Source organism: Balaenoptera acutorostrata, chromosome 5 (assembly GCF_949987535.1).
Source record: "Balaenoptera acutorostrata chromosome 5, mBalAcu1.1, whole genome shotgun sequence".
Classification (NCBI taxonomy): domain Eukaryota; kingdom Metazoa; phylum Chordata; class Mammalia; order Artiodactyla; family Balaenopteridae; genus Balaenoptera; species Balaenoptera acutorostrata.
In genome coordinates, this window is record NC_080068.1 from 3,994,657 (window position 1) to 4,019,539 (window position 24,883).

Below are 24,883 nucleotides of genomic sequence, written 5' to 3' on the forward strand. Positions count from 1 at the left end.
AGAAAAGAGGGAAATTTGAGGTGAATTCTGCCTCACTTGGGTTCCCTTATTTTTATTGGGTCCTAGATTTGAACACTCCTCAATGTCTTGGTCAACTCTTTTTTTTTTTTTTTTTTAACATCTTTATTGGAGTATAATTGCTTTACAATGGTGTGTTAGTTTCTGCTTTATAACAAAGTGAATCAGCCATGCATATACATATATCCCCATATCTCCTCCCTCTTGCATCTCCCTCCCACCCTCCCTATCCCACCCCTCTAGGTGGTCACAAAGCTCTGAGCTGAGCTCCCTGTGCTATGTGGCTGCTTCCCACTAGCTATCTATTTTACATTTGGGAGTGTATATATGTCCATGCACTCTCTCACTTCGTCCCAGCTTACCCTTCCCCTTCCCCATGTCCTCAAGTCCATTCTCTATGTCTGCATCTTTATTCCTGTCCTACCCCTAGGTTTGGTCAACTCTTTAGGACTGGCAAATGCCTCTAGAACAAAAGTCCCCCAGAATGTAAATTCCCTTTTTCTAGATTTCCTTATTGTCCTGTATCTTGGCTCAGTTAACCCTAAATCTCTTTTTAGTTCTTTAATGCTTTTTTTTTTTTTTCAAATTTTGTCCAACGTTTTACTTCTGTGGGGTTGAGAGGCTAATCTGATTGTCTTGCTCACCAATACTGGATATGATAGTCTTGCTGTATTTTATAAGATTTAGAATTTTAATGGCTGTCCTAAAGACACTAATGCCCTAATGGTTGTCCTAATGATACTAGGAGGTCAAGATTCCAATCCTATATTATGAAAAACTACATGCAACCATTATTCTTTGCCTAACTTGCAATGGCTAAAAATCATTCAGAAGTATTTTTAAAGATACATTATGAAGACACCTTAGATTTAAGCTCTGTGATATTTATGAATAAAGTTTTATGTTTTATGAATATTCTATAGTTGGGTAATACGATTTTTTTCCTTTTTAGCTACAATTAATAAATCATTTTTTTGCATAAAGGGCTATTATTAAATCAATGGTGTTCATTGCTGTTGATGGTGTCTTTTTTTTTTTTTTAATTTCATTTATTTATTTTTGGCTGTGTTGGGTCTTTGTTTCTGTGCGAGGGCTTTCTCCAGTTGCGGCGAGTGGGGACCACTCTTCATCGCCGTGCGCTGGCCTCTCACTGTCGCGGCCTCTCTTGTTGCGGAGCACAGGCTCCAGACGCGCAGGCTCAGTAGTTGTGGCTCACGGGCCCAGTTGCTCCGCGGCATGTGGGATCTTCCCGGTCCAGGGCTCGAACCCGTGTCCCCTGCATTGGCAGGCAGACTCTCAACCACTGCGCCACCAGGGAAGCCCGATGGTGTCTTATAATAGAAAAGATGCTGTATTTTTACATAGCTGGCTATAACATTTCTGAATATTCAACTGAAGCTTCTGGGTAGGTTCTAATTATTGTCATCAGAGACCTATTGATTTCAGTGGTATCTTTGTGATGGGACCTTAAAATTAAACTATTCCTTATGACGAGGTCTCCTGAAAAAGTCCTGAACTAATCTTCTTTCCAGCCAGTAATAATTTCTTCCAAAAGAAATCATTTACTTTAGAACACTATAAAACAAAATCTCTAAAAGTTATAAAGGTTTAGTGTAAGGGAAAATATTTAACAAATATTTATTGAGTAATTATTATTAAAATGTTACATACTGGGAATTTACAGTAAATAAAACAAATTTATTTTATTTTATTTATTTATTTATTTATTTTTTTAATATTTATTTATTTATTTTTGGCTGTGTTGGGTCTTCATTGTGGTGCATGGGCTTCTCATTGCGGTGGCTTCTCTTGTTGCAGAGCACGGACTCGAGGCACGTGGGCTTCAGTAGTTGTGGCGCATGGGCTTAGTTGCTCCGCAGTATGTGGGATCTTCCCAGACCAGGGCTTGAACCCGTGTCCCCTGCATTGGCAGGCGGATTCTTAACCACTGCGCCACCAGGGAAGACCCCAGTAAAACAAATTTTGCCCCAGCTTTTATATATTTTTTTCATTTGGTTTAGAGTCTATTTTAATTTCACAGTCCCTAGTAAAACTTTATCAATTTTTGTCAAGTCCAATTAACTCAAGATTCAGGATTTCTCATAAAACTGTAATATGTTTCTCTTTGGACTTAAAAATTAGTATCTGAGAGCCTAATATCTTTATGAGAATTAATTAGTTTTATTACTGAAAAACGGGACTGCTTAACTTGGTATGAAGCTCCCTGCTTCAGGTTCTGAAATTCATGATACTGTAATGGTTAGATTCTGAATTTGGATTATCTTGTTAAGGCTGTTCTTACCTTTGTGCAGCTACTAGGAAATGGGTCTTTGTCAATTCATATCTTGGGGACATAAGGAAGATAGGGGGCAAGAAGCAGATGTATTTAATTAATTAATTAATTAATTTGGCCACACTGTGGCATGAGAGGATCTTCATTCCCCAACCAGGGATCGAACCCATGACCCCTGCAGTGGAAGCACGGAGCCTTAACCCCTGGACTGCCAGGGAAGTCTCCAAGAAGTAGATGTATTTAAAGAGACAGAATAAAGTAGTGGAAAGAGCATGGATACGGAGTCTGGCAAGGACTGGAATCCTTGCCCTGTCACTTACTGAATGAGTTTCAACAAATTATTTAATCTCTTGAGCCTCAGTGTTTATTTGTGTATAAATTAAGAATTATAATGCTACCTTGGTGGGTTTGGGGAGCAGCAAACAATATAATGTACACAAGTATCTTGCACATGGTAACAGTTATAAATATAATTACAGCCACCACTTCTTTCTCTCTGCCCCCAGCCGCAAGGTGTTACCAAATCACAAGATCTGAACCAAACGTGGAGAAAAGTTGTTTTTTCCTTCTCTCATTCTAAAGCCTCTTTTCTGGGCTTTACATTCAGGTAGCTGATGAAAGCGTTTGTTGCACGCTCCACTAAGGAAGGTCATTTAGTTGTGATTTAAATGGTATCCCGCTTCACTTCGGGATATGAAACTTGTGGATAGGAGGTCACATTTCTCTTGCTAGGAAAAGAATAATAATAGCTCCTGGTTGTTTAAGTTGAAATGATGCATTTCCTGTGACATTTAATCTGATAATAAAAAGGTGTGGGTAGATCTTATAGGAGTCAGGCAAATGAGGCAGACTAAGAAAACTCTGTTTGATGCCGGCAGTTCAAGCTTGGGTAACTTTATACTGATGTAGCAAGAGCTAGTTCATCAAAACGAAGTCCAATGAATTCAACACAACAAATCGGTAGTCTGTGAATTCAAGATGAATTTGATGTAACTGGTGATTTTACATTTTACATATAATACAGATGGAAAAAAGATTGATACAATGTCACATTTTGCTTTGGAAAATCTGAGTTTGAACAAGCTGGTCTCAATTTGAGTCTTGAAGGTCATGCCGGGTTATCGAATTTCAAGAGAAATTACTGACCCAAATTCATTGGAGGAAATTATTTTCCACACCATGCAATCTTTTCAGACTATCATTCAAATGAACTCCAACATGGTAAATATTTTTCAAAAGAACAGACCAGAGCATTGGAGAGCAAATTAGTAATTTTTCTAGCATCTGTAAGTGAAAATATATTTTTAAACTATGAATTTAACTTCAAAAATAACTTGCTCACACTTACAAATAATAGTCCAATAAAAGAGTTCAACTTAGTTTTTATGAGAGTCGAATAATGGACATTAAAGAGATGTTAGATATTTTCAACAAGTGTTTGGAGTGAATATTGGCATGAAATTCTTGTTGTCTTTTTCTGCCTTTGGTCTGATTCTGCTGATAACCTTTCCCATGACTAAACAAGCCACTTGAATAGATCTTCCTATTACATGTTCTCATGTCAAAATCAGTACATTCCGTATACATTACAGATTTTTAAATCTGATAGCTGTGAGTTTGAATTTAAGGTCCATTATTTACTAGTTGTGTTATCTCAAGTTTATTTTCCAGAGTTCACCACTGTTATTTCAGGTAACTTTTTGTATCAGAGTAATATGTTTAAATATTTTACATAGATATAAACATAAACATATGATAAACATTGACATGAAAATGGTAATTCTACACGTGTAGGTTTTGTATTCTGCTTTTTTGGTATAACAACATTTATAAACATGTGTTTCACTAAATATTTTTGTATAGTATCTTTTTTAATGGCTAATGATGTTTTAACACTGTACGGGCATACCATAATTTACTTGGTTGATTCCTCGTTTTTGGACATGTAGGTAATTTCTTTCTTCCTTTTTTTCCCCCTCAGCTTTATTGAGACATAACTGACATATGACATTTGTAAGATAAAGGTGTACATTAATTGATATGATGTATGTGTATATTGCAAAACAATTACCACAATAAGTTTAGTTAATCCATCACCTCACATAGATATAATTTTTTGTTGTTGGTAATGAAAACTTAAAATCTACTCTCTCAGTAATTTTCAAATATACAATACTGTATTGTTAACCCTAGTCACCATGCTCTATATTACAACCCCAGAAATTACTCATCTTATAATTGGAACTGTGTACCCTTTGACCCCCTTTTCCCATTTCCCACACTCCCACACCTGGCAACCACCAATTTGTTCTCTGTATGAGTTCAGGTTTTTAGATTCCACATGTAAGTGAGATCATATAGTATTTCTCTGTCTGACTTATTCCACTTAGCATAAGGCCTTCAAGCTTCAGCTATGTTGTTACAAATGGCAGGATTTCCTTCTTTTTTAAATAGCTGAATAGTATTCCACTGTATATATGTACCACAACTTCTTTATCCACTCATCCATCAGTGGACTCTAAGGTTGATCGGCTATTGTAAATCATGCTCCAATGAACGTGGGAGTACATATATCTCTTCGAGATAGTGATTTCGTTTCTTTGGATATATACCAAGAAGTGGAATTGTTAGATCATATGGTAGTTCTATTTTTAATTTTTTGAGAAATCTCCATACTATTTTCCATAGTGGCTGCACCAATTTACCTTCTCACCAGCAGTGCATGAAGGTTCCTCTTTCTCCACATCCTCATCAGCGCTTGTTACTTGTCTTTTTGATAATAGCCATTCTGCTAGGTGTGAAGTGATATCTCATGGTTTTCATTTGCATTTCCCTGATGGTTAGTGATGTAGAGCACCTTTTCATCTACCTGTTGGCCATTTGTATGTCTTCTTTAGAAAAATGTCTGTTCAGATCCTTTGCCCATTTTTAAACTGGATTATTTGCTTTTTGCTCTTGAGTTGTATGAATTCCTTTTATATTTTGGATAATATCCCCTTATTATGTATGTGGTTTGCAAACACTTTCTCCCATTGTATAAGTTGCTTTTTCCTTTTGTTTATTTTTCTGTTGCTATGCAGAAACTTTTTAGTTTTGATTACTATAGTTTTGTAATACAGTTTGAAATCAGGAAGTGTGATGCCCCCAGTTTTGTTCTTCTTTCTGGCACCAGGGGAATGTGTTAATTGGCTCAAGAAATAAAACCACATCAGGTAGGGCAGTTATAATTGGAGTCACCATGTATTTAAGATTATGATCATACATTGTCATTCTCCAAGATCCTAAGGAACCCTAGGGAATGGCCAGATGTGTGATTACATGCTGATTCATGGCCAGTTATCTGGCTGGGTGGTCAGTGGTTTGAAAGGGACATGATTGGAAAATTGGTGATAATGAAGTTTGGGGAAAAGTTAGGTGGATAGACCTCTGTGAATGCGCAACAAACGTGAAGATATTAGTGTTTCATGTGAGTATTCCCCAAATGGTGACCTTAGTAGAGGATGATTTTAATAATAGAGTAGATAGATGGCCCATTCTATAGATACCGGTCAGCCTTTTCCCTCATTCATCCCTGTTGTCACCCAATGGGCTCATGAGCAAGGTGACCATCGTGGCAGGGCTGAGGTGATGCGTGGGCTCAGCCACAGGGACTTCCACTCAGGAAGGCCTGGCTGGCTACAGGCACTGCTGAGTGTGTAGTCTGTCAGCAGCAGAGGCCAACCCTGAATCCCCAATATGACACCATTCCCTGGGGTGATCAGCCAGCTACCTGGCGGCAGACTGATTACATTAGACCCCTTCCACCATGGAAGGGCCAGTGTTTTGTTCTTACTGGAGTAGACACCCCGGATATCAATTTGCCACCCCTGAACTCAGTGCTTCTGCTAAATTGCCATCTGTGGTCTTATAGAATTTCTTATCCCTCATCATGCCATTCCACACAGCACTGCTTCCAATCATGAAACTCACTTTCACAGCCAAGGAAGCACAGCAATGGGCCCATGCTTGTGGAATCCACTGGTCTTATGTTTCCCTCAATTCTGAAGCAGCTGGCTTGATAGAACTGCGGGGTGGCCTTTTGAAGACTTAGTTACAGTGTCAGCTAGGTGGCAATATCTTGTAGGTCCGGGCAAGGTTTTCCAGAAGGCTGTGTATGCTCTGAATCAGCATCCAATATATGGTGTTCTTTCTCTTGTAGACAAGATTCCTGGGCTCCAAGAATCAAGGAGTAGAAATGGGAGTGACACCATTCTCTGTTACCCCTTGTCAACCAGTAGCAAAATTTTTGCTTTCCGTGTCCTCAACTTTCTGCTCTGCTGAAGGCTGGCCTAGAAGTCTTAGTTCCAGAGGGAGGAATGCTTCCACCAGGAGACACCAGAAAGATTCTACTGAACAAATAGTTAAGAGTGCTACCCAGCCACTTTGGGCTCCTTTTCCTCTGAATCAACAAGCAAAGAAGGGAGTTAGTGTGCTGGCTAGGGTGACTGCTCTTGACTACCAGGGGTAATTGGAGCACTGCTCCACACGGCTGTAAGGAAGAGTACAGTAGATCCCTTAGGGCAGTTCTTAGCAACACCATGCCCTGTGATGAAGGTCAATAGAAAACTACAACAACCCTGACCCTTCAGGAATGAAGGTTTAGGTCACCTCACCAGTTGTTGAACCATGACCACCTGAGATACTTTGCGGGAGGCAGAGGGAACATGAAGTGAGTGATGGAAGAAGGTAGTTCCGCTATGTATGTTAAAAATACACACGTGTCACACACAAATGTATTTGCAATATTTTTGCTCTCTTTCCTCCCTTATCCCGTTATCATGTAACATAAGATACACTGATTTTATGTCATAGTGCTTAAGCATTGTTAATTTTACATTTACAATTAAGTTATGAGATATCAAGGAGAAGTTTGACTATCTCTTAAGGATTTTACCTCCTCTTCTGGGGAAGGAGTTAGTGTGTTTTTAGTTGTATGCAGGTCATTGTATCACGTTAGGTGGAATTATGACTTTGTTATTGTTTTTATTTGGAAATTAAGTATGGTTTAAGAATATGTGTATGGGTGTCAAGTTGACAAGGGGTGAACTTGTGTTGGTTAATTTTGTGGGTCAACTTGGCTGGGCCCTGAGGAGCCTGGATAGTTGGTTAAACATTTTTGAGTGTGAGGGTGATTCTACCTGAGGTTAGTACTTGAATCTGTAGACTGAGTTAAGCAGATTGAACTCTCCAAGACGGGTGGACCTCATTCAATCAGTTGAGGGCTTAAATAGAACAAACAGGCTAAGTGAGAGAGAATTCACTTGCTCTCTGTCTGACTGCTTGAGTTGGAATATAGGTGAATATAGGTCTTCTCCTGCTCTTGGACTGGGACTTATACAAGTTTCTCAGAACTTCGGCCTCTATCTGGAAATATACCTCTGGCTCTCCTGGATTTCCACTTTGCTGATTATAGATGGTGGGACTTCTCAGCCTCCATAATCATGTGAGCCAATTCCTTATACTAAATCTCTTTATATACATACATACATATATATATATGTATAATTACATGTTATTAATAAATATCTAACAATTATATTATTATAGTATTATAATGATAAAATGTATAATTATGTAATAATTTTACATAGTATGTAATATTCAAGGTAATATATCCTATATAGATAATATATTATAATAAATCTCTCTATGTATATTTATTTATTTGTTTTTCTATATATCATGTTTGTTCTGTTTCTCTGGAGAACCCTGACTAATGCAGTGTGTTTTTGTGGAAGTCTTAGATTACGTTACAAACTATTTTGGAGAGACTTATCTTATATAACTCTTTGCTTCTCCAGTCTTAGCTCAGTCCTTACAATAAATGCGGGCTGAGAAGGTTTGTTGACACTGACCCTGAGTCAGGTTTTTAAATTATTGGATGGAGACCAACCTGGAGTTTTTCTTGATGCTATCTCTGTGTATTTGTTGAGTATGCAGTGTCAATAAATGTTGTATGCTTCCTTAAGTACATTACAAGTAAATATTTACATTCTAGACAACGGATGTGCTGGTGGGAAATCATATCTGTTCAAGAAAGCCAGAAATTTCATTAGGCAATCTTCCATTAGTTTAGTTCTAGACATATTATTCTTTAGAAACAGTCTGCCAATATTAAATATTTTACAAATTCAGAATGCCTTTTCTCAGGCCATATTAACAAGTTTTATTGAAAAAGCAGAATGTATATGATCCTCATAGAACCCCTGCTATAAGGATATTTAACTTCTTTTTATCCATATGGAGGTCATGGCCATGCTTTAGGCATTTAACAGGTTGAATTCTTTGTTTCCAAAATAAAAAAAAATGAGGTGCATTGACATTCATAGCTATAATGAGCGAATGAGACAAATGAATTGTGACTTGTCTTATTGTAATGAAATATTTATGCCCTTTGGAAGTCTCAATTATAATGCTGCTCTCCCCACCCTCTTAGTGTTTCAGAAAATGAAAAAAGAAAGAAAAAAGAAAAAAACAGAGTAGGGTGGTTAGAGGATTTTATAGTGTAGAACCCAAGCCAAAGGGACCTCAGAGGGCACTTGGATGTTGGGTAATGCTCTCTTCTGCCCCCAGGGGATCCTGTTGCTTCACAGGCTGAGCTGCCTTGTTAGATGCCCCTCTCTTTGCAGAGGTCAACTGCAGTGAAGGAGCAAATTTAGAGATGATTTCCTAGCTACAATGTGGCCAACAGAGAGTTTATAGCAAAAAGGTAGTATTGTCATGCATAGTTTGGAATATGACAATGGCAATTGTTCTTATGATGATTACAATCTATTTCTGCTGGATTTGAATGGTCCAGCCAACTGGGGAAGTGTTCTCACACTTGGACTCTGTCCACTTTCCTGCTGTGTGTTCACTTTCTTGCTCTCTCTCTGTTCTGTCCTGGCAGCCTATCAGATTGAAGTCATGAAGCCTCGTAGTTTAGTTAATGCCTCCAGTTAAGCTTGGGGAAGAAAGCAGGAAGCAGGAGACTGGCCTCCTAAGCAGGTTTAAAGCGGGTAGGAGCACCCTTAACAGACGGCAGTTTGACTCGTGGAAAAGTCAATTGCTTCCTTTCATTTCCAGCAGGTGTTGAGAAGAGCTGGATGTAGAGTTCGCAGAGCAGCCTGGATAAAACGCCACTGAGCGTAGAAAGAGGGAACAAGGAACTTCTGAGCCACATTAGATCAAAGGATGTTTGAGGCTGGGTTAGCACTGGAGCACTTCAGAAGTGTGACGTGAGCCCCTCTGCCCATCTCCAGCCTCAAATGCTGAGCCAACATTCTGGGATAAGCTTTCATAGGCAAAGCAAACATGAGAAATGGCTTTCCCAAGAAATGCCTCGTTATTTCTTGTCTTTCATTAAGCTGGGACCTGAGAGCACCGAGAGAGGAAAAATATAATGATGAAGTTAAGTGGATTTTTTTGTGGAGCTGAAGCTCTTGTTAAAACTCAGATGCTTAAGTGTGGCTAGAGACTGTCTAAAGCGATTATTTCAAATGGTAGCCTTGCTTCTCTCCCTGCTGAACTCATTTACTGATTATCTCACTCTGGATTTTCTCAATAAAGAAATGAATGATAAAGAAAGAAGAAATGGAGGAGTATATGAATAAAATGCCATTGCTGGAACTTTAATGTTATGAGCTTGCAATGCCATATTGAACAGGCAAAAAGGAAGAAGAAAGCTTTCTATTCAGTGACCGTTTGAAGCTCACCGATGTGCAATATGTTTTCCTCACATTGAAAGCATCTGACAATAGAAACGTGATATGCAGTTTCTTTCTTGCTCTCTCTCTTTTTTAAACTGAATGGCTGAGGTACATCATTCTGCTGTATCGTGAGCTCGACTAGAAAACACTTGGAGTATTTTAAAGCCACAACGGATGGAAGGGCTTCAGCTGAACGGGATAAAACTGAGGAGGTTTCTGGTCTCCTGATTCAACTTATTCACAGGAGGAAGGGAAGAGATAACTATAAAAATAAATACAAAATGCATTTGTCTCCATAGAATACAGATAAATGAACAGAGCAGCAACTGTAGTATTGTAGTCAAATTACATTTAAAAAATATTAATCGATTGTAGGTATGTACCACATCTTCTTTGTCCATTCATCTGTCGATGGGTATTTAGGTTGCTTCCATGACCTGGCTATTGTAAATAGTGCTGCAGTGAACATTGGGGTGCATGTGTCCTTTTGAATTATGGTTTTCTCAGGGTATATGCCCAGTAGTGGGATTGCTGGGTCATATGGTAGCTCTATTTTTAGTTTTTTAAGGAACCTCCATACTGTTCTCCACAGTGGTTGTATCAATTTACATTCCCGCCGTATTACTCAGCCATAAAAAGGAATAAAATTGGGTCATTTGCAGAGATGTGGATGGACCTAGAGTCTGTCATACAGAGTGGAGTAAGCCAGAAAGAGAAAAACAAATATCATATATTAACGCATATATGTGGAATCTAGAAGAATGGTATGGATGAACTTATTTGCAGGGCAGGAGGGCAGGAATAGAGATGTAGACATAGAGAATGGACATGTGGAAACAGGGTAAGGGGAGGGTGGGACAAATTGGGAGATTAGGATTGATATATACACACTACCATCGTAAAATAGATAGCTAGTGGGAACCTGCTGTATAGCACAGGAAGCTCAGTCAGTGCTCTGTGATGACCTAGATGGGCGGGATGGGGGGGAGGGAGGTTCAAGAGAGAGGGGATAGAGGTATACGTAGAGCTGATTCACTTCATGGTACAGCAGAAACTAACACAGTATTGTAAAGTAATTATACTCCAATAAAAAATACATAAAAAATAAAAATATTAATCGAGAGTAAGACAAATACAGAGCTAAAACTGTACTCCTTGGATGGGACTCAAACCCAGCCGCACCTCAGATTGGGACTTGAACTCATGATCCCTGACTTAGGAGGGGACTTGAACCCAGAGTCTTTTGTTTTTTTATAAATTTATTTATTTTATTATTTTTAAAATTCATTTTTGGCTGCATTGGGTCTTCACTGCTATGCGTGGGCTTTTTCTAGTTGCGCGAGCAGGGACTACTCTTTGTTGCGGTGCACGGGCTTCTTATTGCAGGGCATGGGCTCTAGGTGCATGGGCTTCAATAGTTGTGGCATGCAGGCTCAGAAGTTGTGGCTCACGGGCTCTAGAGTGCAGGCTCAGTAGTTGTGGTGCACAGGCTTAGCTGCTCCGTGGCATGTGGGATCTTGCTGGACCAGGGCTTGAACCCGTGTCCCCTGCATTGGCAGGTGGATTCTTTTTTTTTTAAAACATCTTTATTGAAGTATAATTGCTTTACAATGGTGTGTTAGTTTCTGCTTTATAACAAAGTGAATCAGTTATACATATACACATGTTCCCATATCTCTTCCCTCTTGCTTCTCCCTCCCTCCCAGCCTCCCTATCCCACACCTCTAGATGGTAACAAAGCACCGAGCTGATCTCCCTGTGCTATGCGGCTGCTTCCCACTAGCTATCTATTTTACATTTGGTAGTGTATATATGTCCATGACACTCTCTCACCCTGTCACATCTCACCCCTCCCCCTCCCCATATCCTCAAGTCCATTCTCTAGTAGGTCCGTGTCTTTATTCCTGTCTTGCCACTAGGTTCTTCATGAATTTTTTTTATTCCTTAGATTCCATATATATGTGTTAGCATACTGTATTTGTTTTTCTCTTTCTGACTTACTTCACTCTGTATGACAGACTCTAACTCCATCCACCTCATTACAAATACCTCCATTTCATTTCTTTTTATGGCTGAGTAATATTCCATTGTATATATGTGCCACATCTTCTTTATCCATTCATCCGATGATGGACACTTAGGTTGCTTCCATGTCCTGGCTATTGTAAATAGTGCTGCAAAGAACATTTTGGTACATGACTCTTTTTGAATTATGGTTTTCTCAGGATATATGCCCAGTAGTGGGATTGCTGGGTCATATGGTAGTTCTATTTGTAGTTTTTTAAGGACACTCAATACTGTTCTCCATAGTGGCTGTATCCATTTCCATTCCCACCAACAGTGCAAGAGTGTTCCCTTTCCTCCACACCCTCTCCAGCATTTATTGTTTCTAGATTTTTTTGATGATGGCCATTCTGACTGGTGTGAGATGATATCTCATTGTAGTTTCGATTTGCATTTCTCTAATGATTAATGATGTTGAGCATTCTTTCATGTGTCTGTTGGCAATCTGTATATCTTCTTTGGAGAAATGTCTATTTAGGTCTTCTGCCCATTTTTGGATTGGGTTGTTTGTTTCTTTGGTATTGAGCTGCATGAGCTGCTTGTAAATTTAGGAGATTAATCCTTTGTCAGTTGCTTCATTTGCAAATATTTTCTCCCATTCTGATGGTTGTCTTTTGGTCTTGTTTATGGTTTCCTTTGCTGTGCAAAAGCTTTTAAGTTTCATTAGATCCCATTTGTTTATTTGTGTTTTTATTTCCATTTCTCTAGGAGCTGGGTCAAAAAGGATCTTGCTGTGATTTATGTCATAGAGTGTTCTGCCTATGTTTTCCTCTAAGAGTTTGATAGTGTCTGAGCTTACACTTAGGGCTTTAATCCATTTTGAGTTCATTTTTGTGTATGGTGTCAGGGAGTGTTCTAATTTCATACTTTTACATGTACCTGTCCAATTTTCCCAGCACCACTCATTGAAGAGGCTGTCTTTTCTCCACTGTATATGCTTGCCTCCTTTATCAAAGATAAGGTGACCATATGTGCATGGTTTTATCTCTGGGCTTTCTATCCTGTTCCATTGATCTATATTTCCGTTTTTGTGCCAGTACCAAACTGTCTTGATTACTGTAGCTTTGTAATATGGTCTGAAGTCAGGGAGCCTGATTCCCCCGGCTCCATTTTGCGTTCTCAAGATGGCTTTGGCTATTCGGAGTCTTTTGTGTTTCGATACAAACTGTGAAATTTTTTGTTCTAGGTCTGTGAAAAATGCCAGTGGTAGTTTGATAGGGATTGCATTGAATCTGTAGATTGCTTTTGGTAGTAGAGTCATTTTCACAATGTTGATTCTTCCAATCCAAGAACATGGTATATCTCTCCATCTGTTTGTATCCTCTTTAATTTCTTTCATCAGTGTCCTATAATTTTCTGCATACAGGTCTTTTGTCTCCTTAGATAGGTTTATTCCTAGATATTTTATTGTTTTTGTTGCAGTGGTAAACGGGAGTGTTTTCTTAATTTCACTTTCAGATTTTTCATCATTAGTATATAGGAGTGCAAGAGATTTCTGTGCTTTAATTTTGTATCCTGCTACTTTACCAAATTCATTGATTAGCTCTAGTAGTTTTCTGGTAGCATCTTTAGGATTCTCTATGTATAGTATCCTGTCATCTGCAAACAGTGACAGCTTTACTTCTTCTTTTCTGATTTGGATTCCTTTTATTTCTTTTTCTTCTCTGATTGCTGTGGCTAACACTTCCAAAACTATGTTGAATAATAGTGGTGAGAGTGGGCAGCCTTGTCTTGTTCCTGATCTTAGTGGAAATGGTTTCAGTTTTTTACCATTGAGGACAATGTTGGCTGTGGGTTTGTCATATATGGCCTTTATTATGTTGAGGAAAGTTCCCTCTATGCCTACTTTCTGCAGGGCTTTTTATCATAAATGGGTGTTGAATTTTGTCAAAAGCTTTCTCTGCATCTATTGAGATGATCATATGGTTTTTCTCCTTCAATTTGTTAATATGATGTAACACGTTGATTGATTTGCGTATATTGAAGAATCCTTGCATTCCTGGAACAAACCCCACTTGATTATGGTGTATAATCGTTTTAATGTGCTGTTGGATTCTGTTTGCTAGTATTTTGTTGAGGATTTTTGCATCTATGTTCATCCATGATATTGGCCTGTAGTTTTCTTTCTTTGTGACATCTTTGTCTGGTTTTGGTATCAGGGTGATGGTGGCCTCGTAGAATGAGTTGGGGAGTGTTTCTCCCTCTGCAATATTTTGGAAGAGTTTGAGAAGGATGGGTGTTAGCTCTTCTCTAAATGTTTGATAGAATTCACCTGTGAAGCCATCTGGTCCTGGGCTTTTGTTTGTTGGAAGGTTTTTAATCACAGTTTCAATTTCAGTGCTTGTGATTGGTCTGTTCATATTTTCTATTTCTTCCTGGTTCCGTCTCGGCAGGTTGTGCATTTCTAAGAATCTGTCCATTTCTTCCAGGTTGTCCATTTTATTGGCATAGAGTTGCTTGTAGTAATCTCTCATGATCGTTTGTATTTCTGCAGTGTCAGTGGTTACTTCTCCTTTTTCATTTCTAAATCTATTGATTTGAGTCTTCTCCCTTTTTCTCTTGATAAGTCTGGCTAATGGTTTATCAATTTTGTTTATCTTCTCAAAGAACCAGCTTTTAGTTTCATTGATTTTTGCTATTGTTCCCTTCATTTCTTTTTCATTTATTTCTGATCTGATCTTTATGATTTCTTTCCTTCTGCTAGCTTTGGGGTTTCTTTGTTCTTCTTTCTCTAATTGCTTCAGGTGCAAGGTTAGGTTGTTTATTCGAGATGTTTCCTGTATCTTGATGTAGGCTAGTATTGCTATAAACTTCCCTCTTAGAACTGCTTTTGCTGCATCCCATAGGTTTTGGGTCATCGTGTCTCCATTGTCATTTGTTTCTAGGTATTTTTTGATTTCCCCTTTGATTTCTTCAGTGATCACTTCGTTATTAAGTAGTGTATTGTGTAGCCTCCATGTGTTTGTATTTTTTACAGGTCTTTTCCTGTAATTGATATCTAATCTCATAGCATTGTGGTCAGAAAAGATACCTGATACGACTTCAATTTTCTTAAATTTACCAAGGCTTGATTTGTGACCCAAGATATGATCTATCCTGGAGAATGTTCCATGAGCGCTTGAGAAAAAAGTGTATTCTGTTGTTTTTGGGTGGAATGTCCTATAAATATCAATTAAATCCATCTTGTTTAATGTATCATTTAAAGCTTGTGTTTCCTTATTTATCTTCATTTTGGATGATCTGTCCATTGGTGAAAGTGGGGTGTTAAAGTCCCCTACTATGATTGTGTTGCTGTCGATTTCCCCTTTTATGGCTGTTAGTATTTGCCTTATGCATTGAGGTGCTCATATGTTGGATGCATAAATATTTACAATTGTTATACCTTCCTCTTGGCTCGATCCCTTGATCATTATATAGTGTCCTTCTTTGTTTCTTGTAATAGTCTTTATTTTAAAGTCTATTTTGTCTGATATGAGAATTGCTCCTCCAACTTTCTTTTGATTTCCATTTGCATGGAATATCTTTTTCCATCCCCTCACTTTCAGTCTGTATGTGTCTCTAGGTCTGAAGTGGGTCTCTTGTAGACAGCATATATATGGTTCTTGTTTTTGTATCCATTCAGCCAGTCTGCGTCTTTTGGTGGGAGCATTTAATCCATTTACATTTAAGGTAATTATCGATATGTATGTTCCTATTCCCATTTTCTTAAATGTTTTGGGTTTGTTATTGTAGGTGTTTTCCTTCTCTTGTGTTTCTTGCCTAGAGAAGTTCCTTTAGCATTTGTTGTAAAGCTGGTTTGGTGGTGCTGAACTCTCTCAGCTTTTGCTTGTCTGTAAAGGTTTTAATTTCTCCATCAAATCTGAATGAGATCCTTGCTGGGTAGATTAGTCTTGGTTGTAGGTTTTTCTCCTTCATCACTTTAAGTATATCCTGCCACTCCCTTCTGGCTTGCAGAGTTTCTGCTGAAAGATCAGATGTTAACCTTATGGGGATTCCCTTGTGTGTTATTTGTTGTCTTTCCCTTGCTGCTTTTAATATGGTTCCTTTATATTTAATTTTTGACAGTTTGATTAATATGTGTCTTGGCGTGTTTCTCCTTGGGTTTATCCTGTATGGGACTCTCTGTGCTTCCAGGACTTGATTAACTATTTCCTTTCCCATATTAGGGAAGTTTTCAACTCTAATCTCTTCAAATATTTTCTCAGTCCCTTTCTTTTTCTCTTCTTCTTCTGGACCCCTATAATTCGAATGTTGGTGTGTTTAATGTTGTCCCAGAGGTCTCTGAGACTGTCCTCAGTTCTTTTCATTCTTTTTTCTGTATTCTGCTCTGCAGTAGTTATTTCCACTATTTTATCTTCCAGGTTACTTATCCGTTCTTCTGCCTCAGTTATTCTGCTATTGATCCCTTCTAGAGTATTTTTAGTTTCATTTATTGTGTTTTTCATCATTGCTTGGTTCCTCTCTAGTTCTTCTAAGTCCTTGTTAAATGTTTCTTGCATTTTGTGTATTCTATTTCCAAGATTTTGTATCATCTTTACTATCATTATTCTGAATTCTTTTTCAGGTAGACTGCCTATTTCCTCTTCATTTGTTAGGTCTGGTGTGTTTTGACCCTGCTCCTTCAGCTGCTGTGGTTTTTTTTTTGTCTTCTCATTTTGCTTATCTTACTGTGTTTGGGGTCTCCTTTTCACAGGCTGCAGGTTCGTAGTTCCCGTTGTTTTTGGTATCTATCCCCAGTGGCTCAGGTTGGTTCAGTGGGTTGTGTAGGCTTCCTGGTCGAGGGGAATAGTGCCTGAGTTCTGGTGGACGAGGTTGGATCTAGTCTTTCTGGTGGGCACGTCCACATCTGGTGGTGTATTTTGGGGTGTCTGTGGCCTTATGATGATTTTAGGCAGCCTCTCTGCTAATGGATGGGGCTGTGTTCCTGTCTTGGTAGTTGTTTGGCATAGGGTGTCCAGCACTGTAGCTTGCTGGTCGTTGAGTGAAGCTGGGTCTTGATGTTGAGATGGAGATCTCTGAGAGATTTTCTCTGTTTGGTATTACGTGGAGCTGGGAGGTCTATTGTGGACCATTGTCCTGAAATTGGCTCTCCCACCTCAGAGGCACAGCCCTGATGCCTGGGTGGAGCACCAAGAGCCTTTCATCCACACGGCTCAGAATAAAAGGGAGAAAAAATAGAAAGAAAGAAGGAAAGAGGATAAAATAAAATAAACTAAAACTATTATAATAAAAAATAAGAAAAAATTATTAAGAATAAATTTATTAAGAAAAAAATTCTTTTTAATTTTTAAAAATAGATTAATTAATTTTTATAAAAAAATTATTAAGAAAAAAATTTATTAAGAAAAAAATTTTAATTTTTCAAAATAAAAAATATGAAAAAACTTATTAAATTTTTTTTTAAATTTTTAAAAATAGAAAATGAGGGAAACATTATTAAGAAAACATTTAATATGCTGAATTGGGCGATTGGGATTGACATGTATACACTGATGTGTATAAAATTGATGCCTAATAAGAACCTGCAGTATAAAAAAACAAACAAACAAAACAACTAATACTAAACTTTCATTGGGTTATTTGTATGGAAATATGTTAATATAAATGTTTCAGACATTACAAGAAATTTCTAAAAATCTTAAAAAAAAATTTATTGGGAAAAAAAATTTTTTAAGTAAAAAAAAAAACAAAAACGGACAGACGTAATCCTAGGACTAATGGTGAAAGCAAAGCTATAGAGACAAAATCTCACCCAGAAGCATACACGTATACACTCACAAAAAAAGGAAAAGGGGAAAAATTAATATATCCTGCTCCCAAAGTCCACCTCCTGAATTTGGGATGATTCGTTGTCTATTCAGGTATTCCACAGATGCAGGTACATCAGGTTGATTGTGGAGATTTAATCCGCTGCTTCTGAGGCTGCTGGGAGAGGTTTCCCTTTCTCTTCTTTGTTCGCACAGCTCCCAGGGTTCAGCTTTGGATTTGGACCCGCCTCTGCGTGTACGTCGCCTGAGGGCGTCTGTTCCCCGCCCAGACAGGACGGGGTTAAAGGAGCAGCTGCTTCGGGGGCTCTGGCTCACTCAGGCGGGGGGAGGGAGCGGTACGGAGGAGGCGGGGCGCGCCTGCAGCGTCAGAGGCGTCGTGATGTTGCAGTAGCCTGAGGCGCGCCGTGCGTTCTCCCGGGGAAGCTGTCCCCGGATCACAGGAGCCTGGCCGTGGCGGGCTGCACCGGCTCCCGGGAGGGGCGGTGTGGAGAGTGACCTGTGCTCGCACACAGGCTTCTTGGAGGCGGCAGCAGCAGCCTTAGCATCTCCTGCCCGTCTCTGGGGTCCGCGCTGATGGCCGCGGCTCGCGCCCGTCCCTGGAGCTCGTTTAGGCGGTGCTCTGAATCCCCTCTCCTCGCGCACCAGGAAACAAAGAGGTAAGAAAAAGTCTCTTGCCTCTTCGGCAGCTGCAGACCTTTTCCCTGTCTCCCTCCCGGCTTGCCGTGGCGCACTAACCCCTTCAGGCTGTGTTCATGCCGCCAACCCCAGTCCTCTCCCTGCGATCCGACCGCAGCCCGAGCCTCAGCTCCCAGCCCCGCCCGCCCCGGCGGGGGAGCAGACAAGCCTCTCGGCCTGGTGAGCGCTGCTCGGCGCCGAGCCTCCATGCGGGAATCTCTCCGCTTTGCCCTCCGCACCCCTGTGGCTGCACTCTCCTCCGCGGCTCCGAAGCTTCCCCCCTCCGCCACCCGCAGTCTCCGCCCGCGAAGGGGCTCCTAGTGTGTGGACACCTTTCCTCCTTCACAGCTCCCTCCCACTGGTGCGGGTCCCGTCCCTATTCTTTTGTCTCTGTTTCTTTTTCTTTTGCCCTCCCCAGGTACGCGGGGATTTTCTTGCCTTTTGGGAGGTCTGAGATCTTCTGCCAGCGTTCAGTGGGTGTCCTGTAGGAGCAGTTCCACGTGTAGATGTGTTTCTACTGTATCTGTGGGAAAGAAGGTGATCTCCGCGTCTTACTCTTCCGCCGTCTTGCCCAGACCCCCGGCAGGTAGATTCTTAACCACTGCGCCACCAGGGAAGTCCGATTGAAACTGCTCACCTGGTGTGAGGACTTACTGAAGCTCCGGTTCATTGTCTCGATGCAGAAAGAATTCAGCGCGAGGCAAAGTGATGGGCAAAGAGTGAGTTTATTTACGTAGGATGCTTGTGAGAGGTATAGGCAGGCAGGCAGGGGAGCGCAGCCCTGAGAACAAAGAGGGTTACATTTTCATAATCAAAGAGAAAGTGGGAAGGGAGAAGACCGCCTTCTTCCTCATTTTCGGGTAGACGTCAAGGTTTACATTGTTAGTTTCTCCTTTGACCCCATATAGTCTAACCAGGATTGTCATGGTGGTATTTAAATCATATGTATATTAGCAAAAGGATGGTGATGTAGACTAAAATATGGTAATTCATCTCATGTTTTGGTATAATGTCCCCTTTCACCTGTTTTTCTTCCCCTTTCACCTGTATTCCTCTCTTGGCTACATGCAGAAACAGTACTCTTCAAGGACAGTTAACTCCTTGACTTCATTTAACAAGATTCAGACCCCATATCTACTGTCTTGTGTTTTAACTATCAGGGTTTTTGGCTTGAGTGTGCCTGGTGCTTGAATGCACATGGTCTTCCTTCAAAGTAGTGTAGATTGTTGCTACGTTACTGGATTCTTTTCTTGAGTGGTCACTAGCTTACAACAGTCTCCCCAAATTCCTTAAAATTCCCTTTCTGTCTTTAATCCACTAGTGGGATTTCTGAACTATTTAATTATCCTACTCTATATCTATCAGAACTGGTTGCATTAGGTTCTAAGATTTATGTTTCGCTCTGAGCTATTGACAAACTCATTCATAATTCATTTTCACTGAACAGCAGTCTGACTCAAAGTTCCTGATGGGAGTCACCCATAGTTTTGATGATAAAAGTGCATAGGTGAAGCAAATTCGTAGATCTCATATATCTTGTTCTTCTTGAGGCACCAAAGGTCAGATACATGGCCTGTGGCATGAAGCAGCCTGCTGAGACCTTCTGCTGTGATGTTTAAGGTTAGACAACATCATTGTCCTTCCTAAGTGTCAGAGGGAATACTGGTGAGTCTTTTCCTGGGAAAATGGCCAACAGTATTGCATATCTGGATGGATGATCAGACTTACCTCTCCGAGTCTTTGTTTTCTCATCTATAATGTGGGGATAATAACAGTAAAACTCAGTGGAGTATTGGAGAATTAAATAATCTGTGTAAAATACTTAGCCTGAGAAATAGCACATGTTCCTTTTCATGATTGTTTTGCTGTCTTTGCTGTATTTATCTGAGCTTTAACATCCTTGTGGTGACAAATGATGATTTTTAATAACAGTGCTATTTTACCTTTATGCTGAAGAAAGCTGTATGTGCAACGTTTTGCTCTTCAAAGTGTTCAGTCCTTCAAAGATACTGTTCCATGTGACCACTCTTCTAGGGGATGCTGTGGGATGCATGAAGGAAGTTGTCTCTGACCAAGAATGCATAGGGAGGTTTCCACGGAGGAGGTAATGTCTCCACTGAGTTCTGGTGAACCAGTAGGAGCTGGAGGAGGCTAGATGAAAAAGCAGGAAAGGTGGTTTGAGGCAGATGGCACGTGTGGACAGACAAGGACCTAAGGACTAGAATTATGGAGTGCAGTGGATAAGTAATTTCCAAGGATGGAGGGGAGGGAGAGGTGAGGGGTAGAAGGTAGTGGCATACATACCCTATAGGCTGGAAGATTGCAAAGAACATCAGTGCAAGGGTAAGCCATGGAGAGCTCTTGAAGGGTTTTCAGAATGTGACAAGACAGCTTGACCATGTTTGTGATTTAGAGTGGGGGTAAGATTGAGAGGGGTGGGCAAGCAGAATCATGGAAATCTGGAAACAATTATTGCAGAGAATTATGTGAGAAATGATGATTTGGGACTAGAATATACACGTGACTATATATAAAATAGATAACCGACAAGGACCTACTGTAGAGCACAGGGAACTCTACTCAATACCTTGTAATAACTTATAGTGGAAAAGAATCTAAAAAGGAATATATATATATATATATAACTATATATATGTAACTATATATATAACTGTATACATATAAAGAATGTATATATAACTGTATCACTTTGCTGTACACCTGAAACTAACACAATATTGTAAATCAACTATATTTCAATAACATTTTAAAAAAATGTGAGAAAAAAGAAATGATGAGACACTGACTTAATAATACTCCAGAAGTGGAAGTAAAGAGTCAGGGATCCATAGGAGAGGGATGAAAGGCAGTGTCCAGGAACTTGTGACTTTTCAATGGTGTGGAATTGTGGAGAGAAAGAGGCTTCTGTGCCCAAAAGATAGTAATACGACTGAGTTGACAAAAAGAGACGTGAAGCAAGTTATGGTAGGAAGTGGTTTATTTTGGATATGCTGCTTTTGAGGTGCCTAAAGGATATTCCCAAACAATTTCTATTAATCATCCTCAGAGCCAAGAGGATCTCTAAGGGTGTACATACAAATAAGACTGTTGGTGGGTACACAGGTTTATATAAAAATATATGTACATACTCCAGTCACCAAAAGTATTTAATTGAAATAATTTCTAAACTCAGTTGCATAGATTTATTGTCTTGAGCATTAAAAATATTAAATCTATTAGCAGCCCTACTAACTCACTGAAGCCTCTAGAAATCCAGTGACCCAAAAATGGAATGGTCTTTTGCTCAAGCAACTAATTCAGACAGAATTGTGCCCAAACCAAACAAAATAGACATTAAAATAGGAAAACAAGCTGGTTCTACATAACTTAGTTGATGAAGTCTAATCATATTGGGCCCATTGCTTTAATATCAAGAATACATAGAATTACAACACAATAATAACTCTCCCTCCCTTAAGAATAATTCTTGGATTCGAATGGAAAGTATAAGTACTCTTTAACCTGGAGGCAAAATTTCTAGCTAAACTATGGGCCAATTTCTGATTCTGGATTTGTCTAGCTAGGCAGTAATCATCTTATTTATTTCTAAAAAAATGTACAGAAGCCACTTTGCACTTAAGATTGATTTATGTTGTATATTTTCATAAGGTACTTTTTGACTACAGGTCAAAAAAGGTATTAATATCTTTTGTGAAATATGATATTCCACTAAATTTTACACACTTGTGTTACCTGTTTCCATGTCTTATTCCCACAGTAACCATGGCTCTTTGGCTCATGTTTACCTAAAGGACCTGAACATGTCTGACACACAGAAACGGAGGGACTTTTATGGACCACAGGGTCCCTACCATCCCATGGGAGACAGGCAGTGTCTCAGCCCACACCTCTCTTAGAGAAGAAACTTACAACTTATTTTTACTAACTCAAATATTTTTAAATATCACTCTGCTCCCCCCAACTCTTCCCTCTTCTATAATTATGACGACCCTAGTAACAAAGAAGTAGGAGAGGATTTTGACATTTGTTTTATTCAGGAGCCTTGCTTTTTCCATGTAAGGCCCATAGTTTATAACCTCAACAATTAGGCTATCACAGACTTGATGGTTTCCCTAGGCTATTCACCCTAAATCCTGGAATTACAGAGATTTTTATATTCTTCATGATCCTCTCTCTCTCTCTCTCTATATATATACACATATAAAGCCTCCCTCACAGGGGCCTATAATTTAACTAATGTAAAGAATAATAAAATTTGGAGGGAGTAGTCTAGCATGATTAGCTGGAAATGAACAGAAAAATAATTATTGCAATATTGGGTTATGTAAGGGATATTTCTTTTTTTAGGAGACAATGCCAGATTCTTGCTTTAGACACAGAAAAAGTCAGCCTTTTACTTGTTCATTGTAATTTGTTGGAAGATAAGGCTTCCTTAGTATTTAATATTAAGGTCTCTGAAATGTTCACCTGTTTTCTTTAGTAGTTTGGTGTCTTAGCAATTGATCAATAAATGGCCAGATGTACACAGTATGAAGCGTTTGTTTCTCATGCGTTGAGATCAGACAGGGGTAGAGCAGACGACTCTTCTGGGTTTTGCTGGGATCTCTCACATGTTCAGGGGCTGATCTAGGCTGGCTGTAGGGTGACTGAGTCCTACAACAAGAGCTTCTCAGCCTCTAACAGGCTGGATTGGATGTGTTCTCTGGCAAAAGCAGAAGTGCAAGAGAAGGGACAAGCTATTCACCCAGGGGCAGGCCAAGAGCCCTGTGCACACAACAAGGAGTAAAGCATAAGTAATGGAGGGCTGGGAAGTGCTCTCAGAAGACACATTATTCTTGAGGGAAATTCGGGACCATAGGACATGATTCCTTTTTTTACATTTTATGAAGACTAAATTACATTAGCTATTATGTGTATGTGGAAGTGACTGCTTTTAAAACATATATATAACTTAGAAAATGTTATTATTACCAATTTGCATTTATGATATAATTGATTTGTTAACTCACCACATTTTAATCAGTAAATTTTTTAATTCTTTTTACTTATAGGAGTTTTGAACATGACCTATTATGAAGTAGCAAAAATTACATATATCTATATGTACTAATAAAAATCACATTTTTTGTTATGCTTATTAGAACTCAGGGAAATAACAAATTTGATACTAGTACTTGTTTAAATCGACAAACTACACTAAATCTGGCTTTAGACTGTTACAGCACTTTTCTGTCATGAAACTGCTTGTTCACTTCTTCTCCCAGAAATCAGTAATCCTGAGTGATAATGTTTCTTGCAAGTCTTTTGATCTTTCTTTCTTTGTGTAAATAATAGGTAGACATTTTTACTTTAAATTATCTTGGATTTTGATTTTTTTTTATAGACACTGCTACTTTAGGGTAACACTTTTCCTTGTCGAAGTGTAATCATCTGACAGCTCAAACAGGGATATTCTAATGAGAAGTCATCACCCTGTATGTAAATGGTTTTCAGTGTTTAAATGGGAGACAGGTGTTTGGATTATCTCCCGCTCAAAGTCTGATCCTGCTTCAAAGATAGCATCAGGGAACACATGTCACCACTACTAAGAGGGACTCAGTGTCTCCAGGACAGAATCACTGTTTCTCTCATTTCCTGTAATCTCAATTTTGCCATAATAATTGAAATTGAATATCATAAAGGATTCTGGCAGGAGACTGAAATAACCTTTAACTGAACATCTGATACATGGAGAGAGTGTTTGTTAATATAAATTTTATTATTATTAACACATCAAACATTAGCCAAAGTATTATTTATGCCAATATCAGAGCATTACTATAAGATCTGTTTTAGTCATATGATTCATAGTCTCTTTTGATTTAAATATAAATTGAATTTACATAAAATGGCTTTATGCCAGTTAATCTAAATATAAGGATAAGATTTCCAGAGACTATGGGAATATTGTTAAACATATTAAGCATTCTTTGGGAATCAGGATTACAAGTTACATTTAGGAATGTGCTATAAAGCGGAGAGGATAAATCTAAATGATGGAGAGTAAGTTTAAATTCAGACTTATTAACGTATTTTTCTTTAGTTGAAATATGAAAATGAAGCACAGTGTGAGAACATTTTTTTTTTCCTGGTTGAGGGAAATGTAAGGAAAGTGGGAGTTTTGTGCTCCTTAAACCCTATCCTGGGAAGTCCAGCTAAGCCGATTTGAAGGTTGTTAAGGCATATTTGCTGATTAGTATATGGGCTTAGAAAACCAAATTCTTAATTTGCTTTTCTATTGAAAGATGGGCAAAAGAAAACTCCTCAACCGTGTCCTA

The 24,883-nt window shown here is 39.0% G+C and overlaps 1 long non-coding RNA gene across 6 annotated transcripts in view; it reads left to right on the top strand.

Annotated features, from left to right (window-relative positions):
- Positions 1-24,883, top strand: part of LOC130708276 (uncharacterized) — a 162,001-nt gene that overhangs the window by 21,949 nt on the left and 115,169 nt on the right. Inside the window, exon 1 of one of the 6 annotated variants that reach the window (XR_009008459.1) lies at positions 18,315-18,526. The exons of the other annotated variants lie outside the window; for them this stretch is intronic. This is a non-coding gene — a long non-coding RNA (uncharacterized LOC130708276). Of the gene's footprint in view, positions 1-18,314; positions 18,527-24,883 lie in introns of those variants that run through there. 6 annotated transcript variants of the gene reach the window in all.